Source organism: Mustela nivalis (genome assembly GCF_964662115.1).
Source record: "Mustela nivalis genome assembly, chromosome: 5".
Lineage (NCBI taxonomy): Eukaryota > Metazoa > Chordata > Mammalia > Carnivora > Mustelidae > Mustela > Mustela nivalis.
In genome coordinates, this window is record NC_139024.1 from 28,367,258 (window position 1) to 28,385,939 (window position 18,682).

The window sequence follows — 18,682 nt, forward strand, 5'->3', positions numbered from 1 at the left end:
CTCAGGTCATGATCTCAGGTTTGTGAGATAGAGCCCTGAATTGGCCTTTGCACTCAACAGGGAGTCTGCTCTCCTCCCTCTCCCTTTGCCTCTCCCTATGCCCCACCATCTGCTTGCATGGTCTCTCCAATTCTCTCTCTAAAAGAGAAATAAATAAATCTTTTAAAAAAATCTAGAAACATAATTTCTCAGTCACTTTTATAATTTTGTAAGTCTTAGGTATTACAAATGTGAAATAATTGTCTTTTCCTCCCTTCCATCTTTGTGGAGGCAAAATGAACTTCCTTCATTTTGAGCTTCAAATCAGAATTCACTTTATAATAGAAATAACCTAATGAATGACTGTTAGCTCCATAGGATGGTTAGGTATATTAATATCCATAGTAATTTTATGGACAACCATGAAAACTTTCCAACAATTCATAAAATCCTTTTCTAGTCCAAGTATTTTTCAAACTATAATTTGTATTTTTGGGGAATATAATAAATATATATGTAAATGCAGTTTTATTGAGTCCTTATGGGTGCAATAAATTTACTTATTATTGTACATAGTTCTAACTATTTATAATCTGTAATTTAACGTAAACGAATATAAGCAATGTCAATAATTTTAGTTCTAATTAATTGTCAATAATTCTGGTTATATAAGAAATGAAAGGCACAAAAATGTGATATTGCTGGTAAATATACTATACATCATCAATATATACTTAGCTTTTCATTTCCAAGATATCATAATAAACACTAATTTTTAAATAAACTACAAAATGCATCGATTCCTACAGTAAGTGAAATATACATAAGCTAAGTTAAAACATTTTATCATTCATTTATATCAGAAAAACATCACCTTTTTATGATTTTTTTAAATTTTTATTTTTTATAAACATTTAATATATTTTTATCCCCAGTGGTACAGCTCTGTGAATCGCTAGGTTTACACACTTCACAGCACTCACCATAGCACATACCCTCCTCAATGTCCATAACCCCACCCCCCTTCTCACAACCCCCCTCCCCCCAGCAACCCTCAGTTTAAACATCACCTTTTGATATTTAAAGTAACCAGGGATTCAAAAACATTTATATGGACTTTAGTTCTTACTTGATTAATTTTTATCAGTTAATTGAAATTTTAGTTCATATGTTTCTGTGTATCATGTAATTGAAATTCTGTTTATATAAACTAGTGACCCTTGACAGCAGCTAGTATGTTTAATTTTATTTACTTAGATTTGCATATTTCTCACGCTGTACAAGAACTTGTTTACATAGTCAAATTCCATATAAAAATAATTTTTGGTGGTAGAATTTATTTCCATGAAGAATAAAGCAAATTTTAAGTTTAAATATTTATGCTTATAAGTTATATCCCAAGGAGTCACAGCTGTTAAGTTGAAGACTTAGGCAGTGAAACCATAGTTTCTGAAAACAAACCCAGTCATTTGGCCTCCAGCTAACTTTAAAGGTTTATCACTTTGTTAATTTGCATATAATGTTATTCCTAGAAATGTACTACACAGGTACAGTAAATGAAATTTAAAACAAGCCAAAAATTTTAGTAACATCTAGAAACTTTGCCTTTTTGAGAAAATTACCCCCTTAAATATAGAAGTAGATAATAGTTACATGTTTTCCCTCAACCCAGTAATTATTATTATTATTCAGTAATAGCATCATAAAATTTCTACCTCTATCAAAATTCGGTTTCATTATGCAAAGCAAATACAGCACATACATTTTTCAAAATTGTGAGCACTTTTGCTTTTATGGTGAGTGGAGATAGCATAGCCAACTATCAAAAACAGCTATTGTCCTTCAGAGATCTGAAGATAAAGATTTAGAAGACTATATGTATCATTGGCACCCCAACAATGAATGACAAATGGACATAGCTGTGTTTATATGAATGTTATTTTGCTACTAAATACTTTATGCTTTAACTGTTCTCTCAAAAGACAGGAAAAAAACATAGTTACCTTTTTAAAATTCTATCTTAATTTTTTGTTGTTGTTATATAGAAATGGATGACACTAGTGATAAGTTAAAAAGAAAGAGCTCCTGTTTCCAAGGTAACCAATCTAAATTAATAGCAGGCCTACAGAACTTCATGTTCAGAATATAATGTAAAAGGTTCAATCTGTAGTTCAGAAATGAAAGCCAAAATTACTATATTTTTGGATTCGTTTGGAAACATTTTTAAATTTCAAAGTTTCAGCTGAGAATTTTAATTTGGATTAGGCAGTAATATTTCTTTTCTGAAAAAGAAACATTTTCTTTCTTTTTTTCTTTTAGAGAAAGAGAGAGCATTCATGTGCATGAGTGGGGCAGGAAGGGACAGAGGAAGAAGGAGAGAGAGAGGATTTTTTTTTTTTAACTTTTTATTTTTTATAAACATATATTTTTATCCCCAGGGGTACAGGTCTGTGAATCACCAGGTTTACACACTTCACAGGTCAAGCAGAGAGAGAGAGGATCTTAAACAGGGTTCACAGCCAGCATCGAGCCCTGGGAGGGGCTCAAACTCACAACCCTGATATCATAACCTGAGCCAAAATCAAGAGATACTTAACCAACTGAGCCATCCAGGTGCCCCAAAGGAGAAATATTTTCTGACTAAATTTCAGATTGATGCAGAAATGCCACTGGTTAATCTCTATAATCTCATTATCTATATACAACAGAATATGATATAAGCATATAGTAATTCTCCAATGAACTATTCTGATGGAGAACTAACCCTTATTCCCCAAAGACATTGTGAACTCTCATATGCACATTTTTCTCTTTTCTTTTTCTTTCTTTTCTTTTCTTTTTTTTTCTCTGCTTACTTCTTTGTTTTTTTTTCTTCTTTCCTTCCCTTCCTTCTGTCTTTTCTTCCATCTTTCTTTTTCTTTCATCTATCTGTTTATGTATCTTTCTATCCAACCACATAGTATGTGTGAGAGAGAACTCACTGAGTTACTGAGAGAGAACTTAAATTTGCCCATAAAAGTTCATTAAATTGACTGAGGTAACAAAATGCTAGTATGCCAACAACTGTGAGAATTCTTATACCTCTTTCACCTCATTTCATATTTTTTCACTTTTTTGATGTAGTGCACATGTGGCATTTCTTTCTCCTATAGCATTTATTACAGTGCTGAAATACATGGGATAAGTTCAAATAAATATCACATGTGATGTATTTTAATTATAAACCAAATTTGATCCTTTCATAATATGGATGAATAAATGTAATAGTGCAAATGTGTGAAGGACCCTAAAGATCTTACTCTACAACTTGACTTTTAAAAATTTACTTTTAATATTTCTAAAATAATATCATTATGTAATGTAATTAAGCTGCAGATTCCATTTTAATTTCTTCTGAAATATTTATGTGCTGTTATCATGAATACTCTATAACTAATTTAAAGCTAATTGTTAAATTTATTATTCATTGATTAATTCATTATTAATAGACAATAGACATTCAAATGGCTAAATATTTTTGAAAGAAAAAACACACAAAAATTGCCCCAGAGCTCAACATGAACATGGTAGCCTCTAATGAATAAAGCTTTCAGTAAGGGGTGAGGGAGATGATCATTGAGTACTAAGCAAGATATGATTAAAAGATTTAAAGGTTACTAATAGTATTAATTATATCGGATAATATATTTTAAACTTATGAATGGTGTAAGAATTCATTCTACAAAATATTGCTTGACTTTAAGTATTTAATTTACTTCATTCTTTTGCAATAAAACTATGTTGATACATTTTAAAAATTGACAACAGTAGGTGTTGACAAAGATGGAAATGGAATCTTATAAATTGCTGATGGGAGTATAAAAAAAAAAAAAAAAAACAGTACTGCTTTTAAAAATTGCTTATCTGTGGGATACCTGATTGGCTTAGTGGGTTAAAGTCTCTGCCTTCAGCTCAGGTCATGATCCTAGGGTCCTGGGATCGAGCCCCACATCGGACTCTCTGCTCAGCAGGGAGCCTGCTTCCCTCCTCTCTCTCTGCCTGCCTCTCTGCCTACTCGTGATCTCTGTCAAATAAATAAAATAAAATCTTTTAAAAAATTGCTTAGCTTTTTCTTACATTAATTCTACACTTACAATTAATGTGATTTAGCAATTCCACTCTTAGGTGTTTTATTTATCTTTTTTTTAAGATTTTATTTATTTATTTGACAGAGTGAGAGATCACAAATGGGCAGAGAGACAGACAGAAAGATGAGGAAAAGCAGGCTCCCTGCTGAGCAGAGAGCCCAATGCGGGACTTGATCCCAGGCCCCTGGGATCATGACCTGAGCCGAAGGTAGAGGCTTAACCCACTGAGCCACCCAGGCGCCCCTCTTAGGTGTTTTAGAAAGGGAAATAACACTACATGTTCTGACAAATTCTTGTATAAGAAGGTTCTTAACATCCTAATTTCTTAAAGTCCCAAACTGAAAACAACTGAAATGTCCCTTAATAGGTAAATGAAAAAAATGATTTATCTATGCAATAGAATATGCTTAGTGTAGAGAAGAATTATTGATTCAGACAAAAAGAATGAATATTTAACAGTATTATATTGAGAAAAAGAAGCTACCACTGGGTCAGAGTAGGGGCAGGATCTCTGATTGACTATAAGAGGCATGAGGAAACATTCTAGGTGATGGAAACACTTAACCTGTTGTTTTGGTTGGTAGACACTTGGTGGGTATACAGACACCAAGTCCTATGAAAGTGAAAACATAAATTCTGTGTATTTTATATTATATATACTATATATCAACTAAAACTTACAAAAAAAATCTTTTTTTAAAAAGAGCTTATTTATACCACATCTTCTTGATCCATTCATCTGTGGATGGACATCTAGGTTCTTTCCATAGTTTGGCTATTGTGGACATTGCTGCTATAAACATTCGGGTGCATGTGCCCCTTTAGATCACTACGTTTGTATCTTTAGGGTAAATACCCAATAGTGCAATTGCTGGGTCATAGGGCAGTTCTATTTTCAACATTTTGAGGAACCTCCATGCTGTTTTCCAGAGTGGCTGCACCAGCTTGCATTCCCACCAACAGTGTAGGAGGGTTCCCCTTTCTCCGCATCCTCGCCAGCATCTGTCATTTCCTGACTTGTTGATTTTAGCCATTCTGCAATTCCTATCAAAGTACCAACCATCTTTTTCAAAGAAATGGAACAAATAATTCTAAAATTTATATGGAACCAGAAAAGACCTCGAATAGCCAAAGGGATATTGAAAAAGAAAGCCAACGTTGGTGGCATCACAATTCCGGACTTCAAGCTCTATTACAAAGCTGTCATCATCAAGACAGCATGGTACTGGCACAAAAACAGACACATAGATCAATGGAACAGAATAGAGAGCCCAGAAATAGACCCTCAACTCTTTTGACAAAGCAGGAAAGAATGTCCAATGGAAAAAAGACAGCCTCTTCAATAAATGGTGCTGGGAAAATTGGACAGCCACATGCAGAAAATAGACCACACACGAAAATAGACTCAAAATGGATGAAGGACCTCAATGTGAGAAAGGAATTCATCAAAATCCTTGAGGAGAACACAGGCAGCAACCTCTTCAACCTCAGCCGCAGCAACATCTTCCTAGGAACATCGCCAAAGGCAAGGGAAGCAAGGACAAAAATGAGCTATTGGGATTTCATCAAGATCAAAAGCTTTTGCACAGCAAAGGAAACAGTTAACAAAACCAAAAGACAACGGACAGAATGGGAGAAGATATTTGCAAATGACCTATCAGATAAAGGGCTAGTGTCCAATATCTATAAAGAATTTAGCAAGCTCAACACCCAAAGAACAAATAATCCAACGAAGAAATGGGCAGAAGACATGAACAGACATTTCTGCAAAGAAGACATCCAGATGTCCAACAGACACGTGAAAAAGTGCTCCACAACACTCGGCATCAGGGAAATACAAATCAAAACCACAAGGAGATATCACCTCACACCAGTCAAAATGGCTAAAATTAACAAGTCAGGAAATGACAGACACTGGAGAGGATGTGGAGAAAGGGAAACCCTCCTGCACTGTTGGTGGGAATGCAAGCTGGTGCAACCTCTCTGCAAAACAGCTTGGAGGCTCCTCAAAATATTGAAAATAGAGCTACCCTACTTCCCAGCAATTGCACTACTGGGTATTTACCCTAAAGATACAAACATAGTGATCCGAAGGGGCACGTGCACCCGAATGTTTACAGCAGCAATGTCTACAATAGCCAATGTCTACAATAACTATGGAAAGAACCTAGATGTCCATCAACAGATGACTGGATAAAGAAGAAGTGGTATATATACACAATGGAATACTATGCAGCCATCAAAAGAAATGAAATCTTGTCATTTGTGACAACATGGATGGAACTAGACAGTATCATGCTTAGCAAAATAAGTCAATTGGAGAAAGACAACTATCATATGATCTCCCTGATATGAGGAAGTGGAGATGCAACATGGGTGGTTAAGGATGTAGGAGAAGAATGAATGAAACAAGATGGGATTGGGAGGGAGACAAACCATAAGTGACTCTTAATCTCACAAAACAAACTGAGGTTTGCTGAGGGGAGGGGGTTTGGGTGAGGTGGGTGGGGTTATGGACATTGGGGAGGGTATGTGCTATGGTGAGTGCTGTGAAGTGTGTAAAGCTGTGATTCACAGACCTGTACCCCTGGGGATAAAAATACATTATATGTTTATAAAAAAGAAAAAGAAAAAGAAACAGTCACTAGTTTCTAAGCACCTGGAGGAAAAATGCTATCATCTGGTTTAGAACATTTTTTCCAGGATATAGCATGGTACTCAGTATATAATGGGCCCTCAATAAATGATGCAAAATGAATATATAAATTAAATAAATGTATGAATCAATTAATTAGTTAAATAGTTTTCTCAGTTTAGAGTCAATGTTTAAACATAGTTGATCAGTTAGCTGATATCAATAAGCTGATTATTGGTCATCTCAAAGATCATTGAGCTATTTCCTTAAAAAATAAATTTGTTTCAGTCACAGCCACCTGTTACTTTTTTGCTATTTCATATATCATTAACAACTTCACTAAAATTTATCCCCAATGGCTTGATAAACTAATAATTAGAAAAATCTAGAACAAGGTTCATGTCTATATGTTATTCTATAAGTTTTTTTATTAAAAAAATGTATTGAGATATCCTTGACTATAAAAAACTGTGACTATTTAAAGTATATAACTAGATAAATATTTACACATGTGTACCTATGAGATGACTTCTAAAATCAATATTATGTAAGATTTTGTGACAATTTATAAAAATGTTAATTGTACTTATCTCAATTTGATATCCCATTGAACAGTGTTAAATACTCTACATTTCAGCAGTATGCAATTACTTCTGCCTCAATTACCTGCATTAAAGTCATTTCCTATTTGTGACAAATCTGTTTGCTTGTGTGTGTATATATAAAACATTAAAACCTGAATAAGGCTAAATAGCATATACATGTTTACCACACTTCAGAAGTTTGAAGTGTAATTTCTTTCTTTAGAAAGTTTTTTCTTTTTAAATTTTTTTCTTCCTTTTTAAATTTTTTTTTTTTAACTTTTTATTTTTTATAAACATATATTTTTATCCCCAGGGGTACAGGTCTGTGAATCACCAGGTTTACACACTTCACAGCACTCACCAAAGCACATACCCTCCCCAATGTCCATAATCCCACCCCCTTCTCCCAAACCCCCTCCCCCCAGCAACCCTCAGTTTGTTTTGTGAGATTAAGAGTCACTTATGGTTAGTCTCCCTCCCAATCCCATCTTGTTTCATTTATTCTTCTTCTACCCACTTAAGCCTCCATGTTGCATCACCACTTCCTCATATCAGGGAGATCATATGATAGTTGTCTTTCTCTGCTTGACTTATTTCGCTAAGCATGATACGCTCTAGTTCCATCCATGTTGTCGCAAATGGCAAGATTTCATTTCTTTTGATGGCTGCATAGTATTCCATTGTGTATATATACCACATCTTCTTGATCCATTCATCTGTGGATGGACATCTAGGTTCTTTCCATAGTTTGGCTATTGTGGACATTGCTGCTATAAACATTCGGGTGCATGTGCCCCTTTGGATCACTACATTTGTATCTTTAGGGTAAATACCCAATAGTGCAATTGCTGGGTCATAGGGCAGTTCTATTTTCAACATTCTGAGGAACCTCCACGCTGTTTTCCAGAGTGGCTGCACCAGCTTGCATTCCCACCAACAGTGTAGGAGGGTTCCCCTTTCTCCACATCCTCGCCAGCATCTGTCATTTCCTGACTTGTTGATTTTAGCCATTCTGACTGGCGTGAGGTGATATCTCATTGTGGTTTTGATTTGTATTTCCCTGATGCCGAGTGATGTGGAGCACTTTTTCATGTGTCTGTTGGCCATCTGGATGTCTTCTTTGCAGAAATGTCTGTTCATGTCCTCTGCCCATTTCTTGATTGGATTATTTGTTCTTTGGGTGTTGAGTTTGCTAAGTTCTTTATAGATTCTGGACACTAGTCCTTTATCTGATATGTCGTTTGCAAATATCTTCTCCCATTCTGTCAGTTGTCTTTTGGTTTTGTTAACTGTTTCCTTTGCTGTGCAAAAGCTTTTGATCTTGATGAAATCCCAGTAGTTCATTTTTTCCCTTGCTTCCCTTGCCTTTTGCGTTGTTCCTAGGAAGATGTTGCTGCGGCAGAGGTCGAAGAGGTTGCTGCCTGTGTTCTCCTCAAGGATTTTGATGGATTCCTTTCGCACATTGAGGTCCTTCATCCATTTTGAGTCTATTTTTGTGTGTGGTGTAAGGAAATGGTCCAATTTCATTTTTCTGCATGTGGCTGTCCAATTTTCCCAGCACCATTTATTGAAGAGGCTGTCTTTTTTCCATTGGACATTCTTTCCTGCTTTGTCGAAGATGAGTTGACCATAGATTTGAGGGTCTATTTCTGGGCTCTCTATTCTGTTCCATTGATCTATGTGTCTGTTTTTGTGCCAGTACCATGCTGTCTTGATGATGACAGCTTTGTAATAGAGCTTGAAGTCCGGAATTGTGATGCCACCAACGTTGGCTTTCTTTTTCAATATCCCTTTGGCTATTCGAGGTCTTTTCTGGTTCCATATAAATTTTAGCATTATTTGTTCCATTTCTTTGAAAAAGATGGATGGTACTTTGATAGGAATTGCATTAAATGTGTAGATTGCTTTAGGTAGCATAGACATTTTCACAATATTTATTCTTCCAATCCAGGAGCATGGAACATTTTTCCATTTCTTTGTGTCTTCCTCAATTTCTTTCATTTTTTTTTAAATTTTTATCTAAGAACATTACATTGTTTTGTGGTCTCTATTATATATTATTTATCTATGTATCTATTATATCTAGATATCTAGATATATATAAAGCTAATATAAATAAATAATAAATACTTCAATAAAAATAATATATAAGTATATAAATAAATGTATAAAAATATAAATATAAATTAATATATATAATAAATATGATGATAAGTATATATTTCTTTCCATTTCAGAAGGAAATTGTCCATCCCCATTACAGGCCAATTATGACAAAATTTAACACTTTTTCTTGTTTAATACTCTTTTAACCAAAAGTTAAGCATTTCATGAAGACTATACTTTCAGGGATCATTTCTATAGTTTGTTAAGCATTTCATGAAACTTCCTTCAAAAAGATGAGTATATGCCATCACATTCTGGGCATTTCTTTATATTAAATCATCAATTATGTGCAAAATTTTTTCCCATTTCATAATAAAAACAGAAAAAATAGTCCTAGAACTTGACTAATTTCTATATAACTGAAGTAATCTTATTAGGGAAATTTTTCTCAATTTGTAGATTAAAAATAGTAAATAAAAGAACAAATGAATAGACTTACAAAGATATAACAGAGAATCTAATATATGTATTTATCTATTACTCCAACCACAAACTAATGCATTATGTATATCCTGAAGGATGAATAAATTTAACATGATTAAATTCTAATGGGCAAAACTTTATATATATATTTTATATAAATATATATTATATAAATAACATATATAAAGTTTATATATCTATATCTATAGATATAGATATAGATATATATTTTATAAGGTAAAGCTAACACTCAGCAGAAAATTTTCAAGTACATTCAATGTAGATATGATATGAAAAACATTCTACTTATGTATCTGTGTGCTGGCTTAAACTTCTTTTCACCTCCCTTTTTTCCTGGTCTCCCTATTGTTATTGCCAACACATAAAAATAAACAGGAGCTTCAGTTCTTGACGGTCCTTATGTCTGTTTTTTATTCTCAGCTTATCATCCTAATCCTTTCTTTGTAATTTTATCATCATTTTCTGAAGCCAATTGTGATAGGAAACAGCATTTTGGATTTAGGTGGGGAAAAGATTAACGAATACAGAGAAAGCTTTCATGTGGATAATCTGAGAGAGTGGGAGCATGGAGAAAGTAAACAAAGATAGGGCATCTAAATGTGACTGTGACAGTCACATTTTAAGTTATCCTGATTACTACAGTGTATTTAAGCCAAAGCAAAGATTTGTATTTGTTCAATTTCACATTTATCATAAAGAGCTTTAAAGAAGTTTACTTATCAAGCAATGTCTAAAAGTTTTCTCTCATTTAAATATATTGGGGAAATGAAGAAGAATCAAATTTAAGAAAGAAATTACATAGGTCTATCAAGAAGGCATATTTGAGCATAAGTTTAATATGAATAAAATAAGTAAAGGCTTTATTTTTTAATATGGGAGGGACTCAGAGTTTCTCTAGGTTTTGTGATGTCAAGCAACAGGGTACTCCAAACTATACCAATTAGATAAAAATACTTTTTAATAAGTCCTTTTAAAGCTTTATTTGTAAATAGATTTTATTCTTATTGTATGAGCATGCCATGCATTCACAGTTACCTAGAGTAAGATAAAATTGGAAATAAATGAATATGAATATGATAGAAGGGATCCATAAAAAGGTTGAATGAATTTGAGTCATTAATACAAAGAAGTGAAGTGGCTTCCCTCTTCCTTAGAATGATATTATGATAACAAACTGCAGCAATGTTATGGTAATAAGAATACAAATTAATATTTATGAATCACTACGTGCCAGAAGTTTTTCTATTTCATGTGTATTAACTGTTTATCTTCCCAGTTTTATTGAGACATAATTGACATATAACATTCTTTCAGTTTAAGGTATACAAATAATGATTTTATATATACATATATTGTAAAATAATTAACACAGTAAGTTTAGTTAATATCCATTACCTCACAGTTACAATTATTGTATGCACGTGATAAAAGCTTTTAAGTTCTACTCTCTTAGCAACTTTGAAATACAAAATACAATGCTGTTAACTATAATCAAAATACTGTACACTATGTCTCGTGAACCTATTTATCTAATAATTAGAAGTTTGACTTTTGGCGACCATTATCTAATACCACCACTCCGTACCCACCACATTTGACAATAGCTGATCTGTTTTCTGTTTCCATGAATTGTTTAGAATTTACATATAAGTAATATTCCACGGTATTTGTCTTTGACTTTTTTCACTTAGCATAATGCCCTCAAGGAACATCTATGTTGTCCCAAATGGGAGGATTTCCTCCTTCTGTTTTATGCAATAAACCTTCACATATACATGTATATATATATATGATGGTATATACTAGATATAGAAATAGATTATAGATATAGATGATATAGATATAGATACAGATTTATCTTTTACTTTATACATTCAATGGACACTTAGATTGTTTCCATGTCTTTCCAATTGCAAATTGCCTACTAGAATAAATACGAGGATGCAGATATCTCCTTGACAAAGTGGTTTTGTCTTCTTTGACTATATACCCAGAAATGGAACTGCTGGATCATATGGTAGTTGTATTATATTTTGAGGAGCTTCCATAATTTAAAAAATAATTATTAACATATAATGTATTTTTAGCCCTAGAGGTACAGGTCTGTGAATCACCAGGTTTACACACTTCACAGCACTTACCATAGCACATACCCTTTCCAATGGCTTCCATATTTTTGTGCACTGTGGCTACACCAATTTACATTACGACCCACAATGCACAAGATTCCCTTTTCTCCACAACCTTGACAATATTTGTTATATCTGGTCTTTTTGATGGCAGCCATTCTAAAAGGTGTGAGGTGATATCTTAATGTGGTTTTGATTTGCATTTCCCTGATGATTAGTGGTGTTATGCCCCTTTTATGTACCTGTTGTTCATTTATAGGTCTTCTTTGGAAAAATGTGTCTTCAGCTCCTCTGTGCTTCTTTTTTTTTTTTTTTTCATTAAGTTGTGTGCGTGTGTGTGTGTGTGTGTGTGTTTAGCAAATTATAAAAGTTATATATTTTTCATATTAATGCCTATCAGATACATGATTTGGAAATGTTTTCCTCCCATTCTTTGGTTGACGTTTCATTTTGTTGATGGTTTCTTTTGTTGTGCAAAGATTTTTAATTTGATATAGTTCTGCTTGTCCATTTTTAATGTTGTTGCCTTTGCTTTTGGTGTCAAATCCAGAAAAATCATTGTCAAGTCCAGTGTAAAACTTACCGCCTATGTTTTCTTCTAGGACTTTAATGGTTTCAGATCTTACATTCAAGTCTTCAGCCCACTTTGAATTGTTTTCTGCATATGGTGTAAAACAGGGATCTAGTATCATTCTTTTGAATGTAGTTGTCTCATTTTTTCAACACACTTTATTTGAAGAGACTCTCCTTTCCCCATTGTATATTCTTGACTGCTTTGGAGGATACAACTCTTTCTTTTTAATTTTCATAATAATCTAAAAAGTATTACTGTCTTTACCCTCACTTTAAAAATAAAGAAACATGGGCATAGAAATATTGACTAACTTGCTTAAGATCTTAACAACATCTAGGATGTAGTAGAAAAAGGCTTTAAACCCATAAAGTTCATTGTGAGTCTGTCTTACCACTATGATGCATCAATTCCCATTCCTTAGTTTTATCATTTCTTTATAAGGTGTTATGTTTTCCTTTATTAACAAATAAATCTTTCTCTGTCCCACTTTCAACAAAGTCTTATAATCCTATGTATGTATTTCGTGGCTTCCAGTGTATTTTGTTCTAGTGCCTTCCAAAGCAAGCTTACCATATGATCTCTACTATCTAAGCCAAGCCCAACACTTCAGACTTATATTTCAATACTTTCTTCTAAACATATAATGCTCTAGTCATTCTGGACTACTCTGTGTTCCAAAAAATGGATCAGTATGACTACTCAAAACATGCATTTAGGGGCGCCTGGGTGGCTCAGTGGATTAAGCCGCTGCCTTCGGCTCAGGTCATGATCTCAGGGTCCTGGGATCAAGTCCCGCATCGGGCTCTCTGCTCAGCAGGGGGCCTGCTTCCCTCTCTCTCTCTGCCTGCCTCTCAGTCTGCTTGTGATTTCTCTCTGTCAAATAAATAAATAAAATCTTTAAAATAAATAAATAAATAAATAAATAAATAAAATCTTTAAAAAAAAAAAAACATGCATTTATGATATTCTTTCAATCTATCATGTCTGTTTCCATTTGGCTTACCAAAACATAGCTTACTACTTAACTTAGCACAAATGTCATTTCTGAATTTTTTTCTAGACACCTGTGTCAGATTTAGTTGTTCCCTTTCTGATTCTAGCCTTTCATCTTACATCTTTTTAAAGATTTTGTTTATATATTTGACAGACAGAGATCACAAGTAGGAAGAGAGAGAGAAGCAGGCTCCCTGCTGAGCAGAGACCCTTTATGTGGGACTCGATCCCATAATCCTGAGAACATGACCTGAGCCAAAGGCAGAGGCTTAACCCACTGAGCCACCCAGGCGCCCCTCATCTTATATCTTTATTAGTATACTTGTTTTATTCTTCTTTGATCATAATTTGATCTTTAAGTCTCTAAATTTTTAAGAGAATCAAATATCCTTGATGTTTTTACTTTGTGGTCTCGGAACAAATTTAATATCACCAACCACAAATAGCCAGACCCTAAATTGTACCCTCAAGTCATGCTTTTTTCAGGAGCACTCACTGCCCAGGGATTATGGGAAGAAGACAGCAGGAATGAATTGTCAGTTCAATACAACTGACAGCATTTTCTCAGGGATATACTAGAACAGCCTAGTTCTAGTTCTTCACTGATAGTAAGGGGAATACAATTTTTCAAAGGCAACATGGACATATGCTCTGATGAAAAAAATCAAGAGTACAGACTGGTATCTCAGGGTTAGTAGCCAAAGGAAGCCAGTGGGTTCCATTGTGTGAAACTCAAGAGTCAGGAAAGCTGCATCATTATGTTGTGAAAATATATATTTTCTCATTTTATACATTCAACACTGTTTTAATAAAAGCACATTCAGATATTATGAAATCTTAAAAATCATTCTAAAATGTGCATTACAACATAAAATGTATAATAATAGCAAAGAATGTACTTAAAAAGAAAAATAAGAACTTGATACAATTCATTAAAATAACTGACTATATGACAGTGTCCAGGAAACAAATAGATCAGAGGAAGTACAAGGAAAATGTGGAGACTCATGAATATATAAAGATGTAGGCTATGATTCAGTTCACATTTCTAATTATAGTAAGTTCTGCTATAATGCCTGTTTTTACATGACTTTGTTCCAATACAATTAATGTATTAAGGAAAAAAATAAATATAATGTAAATTTCTGTTTGCTCATGTGTAATTTCATCCTAGAAAAGCACTAAAAGAATGCAACCAGCTGCACCCAGCAAAGTGGAGCCTCACAGGAATATACAAAACGTGCTCACATACACATTTCAATTACCAGCTACTTTAGTTCATTGTGTACATTAGTGAGCCACACCCATGTACATCTGTGTTGTAATTTTCTCCTCCTTCTACCGATTAATTACTCATAAAATATAACCCTTTAAATGCTCACTTCTACAAACTGTCTTTATTTTCTAGATTATCATATTTACTACAGTTTTTATGTGCTTGTTAACTACTTTATACATATAAAACTGTGTCACTGTTTTTCCTTAAGTTCTTATTTTTTGTTTTCTGTGTGTTACTGTTGAGGTTTTTTTAGTATGTTTCCCCATTTTTCCAGTAAAATTGCATTCTATTAAACAATTATGCATACCATAATGATTTTTAGGAATGCATATGTTGTGTTATAGTGGAACCAAATGCAAATTGTCCAGAGGAATTAGTTATTGATTCTAAAAACAGATTTCTGAATCATGTTGTAGACAACATTATTCAAGGAAAATACTCATGACTAAAATATTAAATAAAAAGGAAACACAATTTTTTTTTTCTGGTGAGAACACTTAAAATCTACTCTCTTAGTAAATTTGAAGTGTACAATATTATCAACCATAATCACTATGCTGTACATTAGCTCTCCAGAACTTATTGATCTTATTAACTGGGAATTTGTAACTTTTGATCAATAAACCCCCTTTACTCCCAGTCCCTGGTAACTACCATTCTACTGTCTGATACTGAGTATTTGATGGTTTTCTTTAAATTTTATATATGAGTAAAATCATGCAGTACTTATCTTTCTGTATCTAGTTTTTTTCACTTAACATAAGTCCATTCAGGTTCACCTAAAACATTCACACAAATGGAACTGGTAACTATGTGAAGTGTTGTGTTAATTCATACAGGATTTTTCCTCAGAGCTTATTTGTGCCACAAAAGTAGCAACTAAATGCAGCAGCCCAAAAGAAATACAGTACAGAAATGAGCCCTTGGTGTTTTACTTGTTGTCTGATTAGACCATTTAATTTGGCTTGAGAATGTCCAATGAATAATGCTTCCAGATTCTCAAAAGAACCCTGTGTGTTCCCTTGGTGAATTCTCTCCCCATCTAATTATATGGGATATGTGTATTTCTTTTCTTCTTCTAGTGATTACCTTAAGTTTTCTGAAGAAACCCATATTTTATACTGTATAATCAAGTTATTTTTATCATCATGAAACATGAGAAAATTAACAAAACTAATCTCTCCCTCTCACTATCCCCCCACCTCCACCCCACCCAAGCCAAATTCCTGTTGGCAAGTTTTGGGATCACAGGAGGACTACAGTGTGATCTTTGTAATCCTCATCATTCTAGCTGCCCCCCAAACACTCAACACTCATTTGTTGGGATCTTATGTCATTCCAATCCCTGGAATCTTTCCATGGCATTCATTTGTTTTCCTTTTCAATCTTTGAAATGAAAAAGACTTATCCCACCTCTTTTTTATTTTTTTTCTGGAAAAGTAATATAAAAATAATTTTTCATAGAAGACCAAATTTAAAAAGCAGTATTTTCTATGAAACTATTGAATACTGGAGCTCCTGGGTGTCTCAGTTGCTGGGTGTCTGCCTTTTGCGCAGGTCATGATCCCAGGACTCTGCGGTCTATTCTGCAGTGGGCTCCTAGTTCAGTGCATGTGTGTGTGTGTGTGTGGGGGGGTGTCTGCTTCTCCCTCTCCTTCTGCCCTCCTCCCTGCTTGTGTCCTTTCTCTCTCTCTCAAATAAATATATCTATTAAAAAATCCATTAAGTTCTAAAAGTTAAATCTTCCATTTCTGGAGCAATTTGATTGCCTCCATGTAGTGCAAAGACTACTAAGATTAAGAGGTTTGTTTCTTTCATCCTTGTTGACTTCTCACCCACACAGAAGTCAAAATACTAACCCCGAATCAAAAGTGCTTATCCTTCTAAAGTTATCTAAACTCACTCTCTGGAGCTTTTTAAAAACAGCAGATAAAGGAAAAATAAAAGATCACAAGGTAAAATTCTGTAGAGCATCTTCCTTCACTAAAATGGGTTTCTATAAACTCCCTGTTGAAAATGTCAACAACAAATCTCTGTGTTCTTTATTCTTTACTGATTACCCTGAAATATGATGTGACCTCTGAATCAAGCTTTTTATTTCAGGAACACTACTTCTATTATATATTCTATTATATACTGTTTAATTGTAAAAAATAAAAAATTATCCATGTAGACTTTTTGTCTAACACTATCGTATTTGTTTGCTTTTACTTTTCTAACTGTGCTGGAAACATTCTAACTACAAGTCCTCTAAAAAGGATATTGAGTCTTCCTTCCACTATCACCTGATCTCTTTTTTAAATTTTCTTCATAAATTATGTATAAGATTTATAGTTCTAATATAAGTAGTTTGTAAAATATCTTTATCATTTTTTCTCTCTCAGAAATTAACCCAGTCACCTCAGTGAATGAGGAATTGCAATGCAATTTAATTTTGCACAAATTTTGTATGTATCTGTAACTTCAAACCATAGCATAGAAAAAAGGGCTATTAAAAATAAAGATCAATATAGCATATGAAAAGATGTTAGAAGAACTATAACTCCATGTATTGTTCTCCACAATAAAGAATACATTTGAGGGGAGTTTATGAGGGGGAAATTTTGTTGCAGTTAATGGGTGAAGAGAGTAAACAGAAATCCCCTTGCATTCACTCCTCTTTTCAATCTAAATATCCAGTTTTCATCTTGTGTCTTTTGCACCATTATAGTGATGGGTAAGTTGGGAACAGGTAACTTCTCTTTTCAGTTTCATAGGCCAGAGGCTGGAAGGAATTGTGGGCCCTAGAGGTTATATTTAATGACTTAAACTCGGAAAACTCATTAGTGTCTGGATGCCATTGAGATGATGAGGTTTTGATCTTGAGCTCGTGTTCTTGTATGATAGAATCTTAATGTATCTATCAGAGAAATAGAACCACTAGTAATACTCTTTATATATAAAGAAAATTATTTCATGGGATTGACTTAATTGGTTTTAAGTGCTGAATAGACAAGTCCAGAAACCATGGGGGAGGCTGGAATTCTCAGGCAGAGTTGAAGCTGCAGTCCACAGGCAGAGTTTCATCTTCAGACAAATCTCCCTTCTGCTTTTAAGACCTAACAATTATCTAAAATAATCTTTACATAAAGTCAACTGATTGTAGACATGAATCACATCTTCTCAGGAACACTGTGTTATTGTCTAATCAAATACTATGGATTATAACCCAGCCAATTCTACATATAAAACTGACCATCACCTTTGAGAACTTTAGGAGGAAGTTACTACATATTTTTATGTGAGAAGGGCTTAAATCTTCAGGAGTCAGAGGACAGACTGTAACAGAAAAACCCCAAGGTGACCAGAAATGTTTCTGACCTTCCAGTATTCATTTCCTTTTATAACCTGCTTCTCAAGAGGTGTTGGCAAGAGTTTTGACTTGCTCCTAACCAACAGAATACAGTCAAGATATTAGAATGTAATTCTAATCATTATGTTGTGTAAGACTGCTTAGACTCTGGCATCATACAATTTTCTAATATTGCAAATATGATGGGGAAAACTGGGTCTATCTCATTGTTGCCTTAAATATTATTTTTTCTATTCCTAATCATTTCAGAATTTCTTCACAGATTTACTATCATTCAAGTTTCCACTCCTAAATGTTACCTATCCATATTCTTATCAGTGTTTCTATTGTGTTTCTGGGTGATTTACAGAAGTCCTTCTTTCCTCTTTCCCTTCCTTCCTACCCTCCTTCTTTCCTTCCTTCCTTTGTCTTTTTTCTATT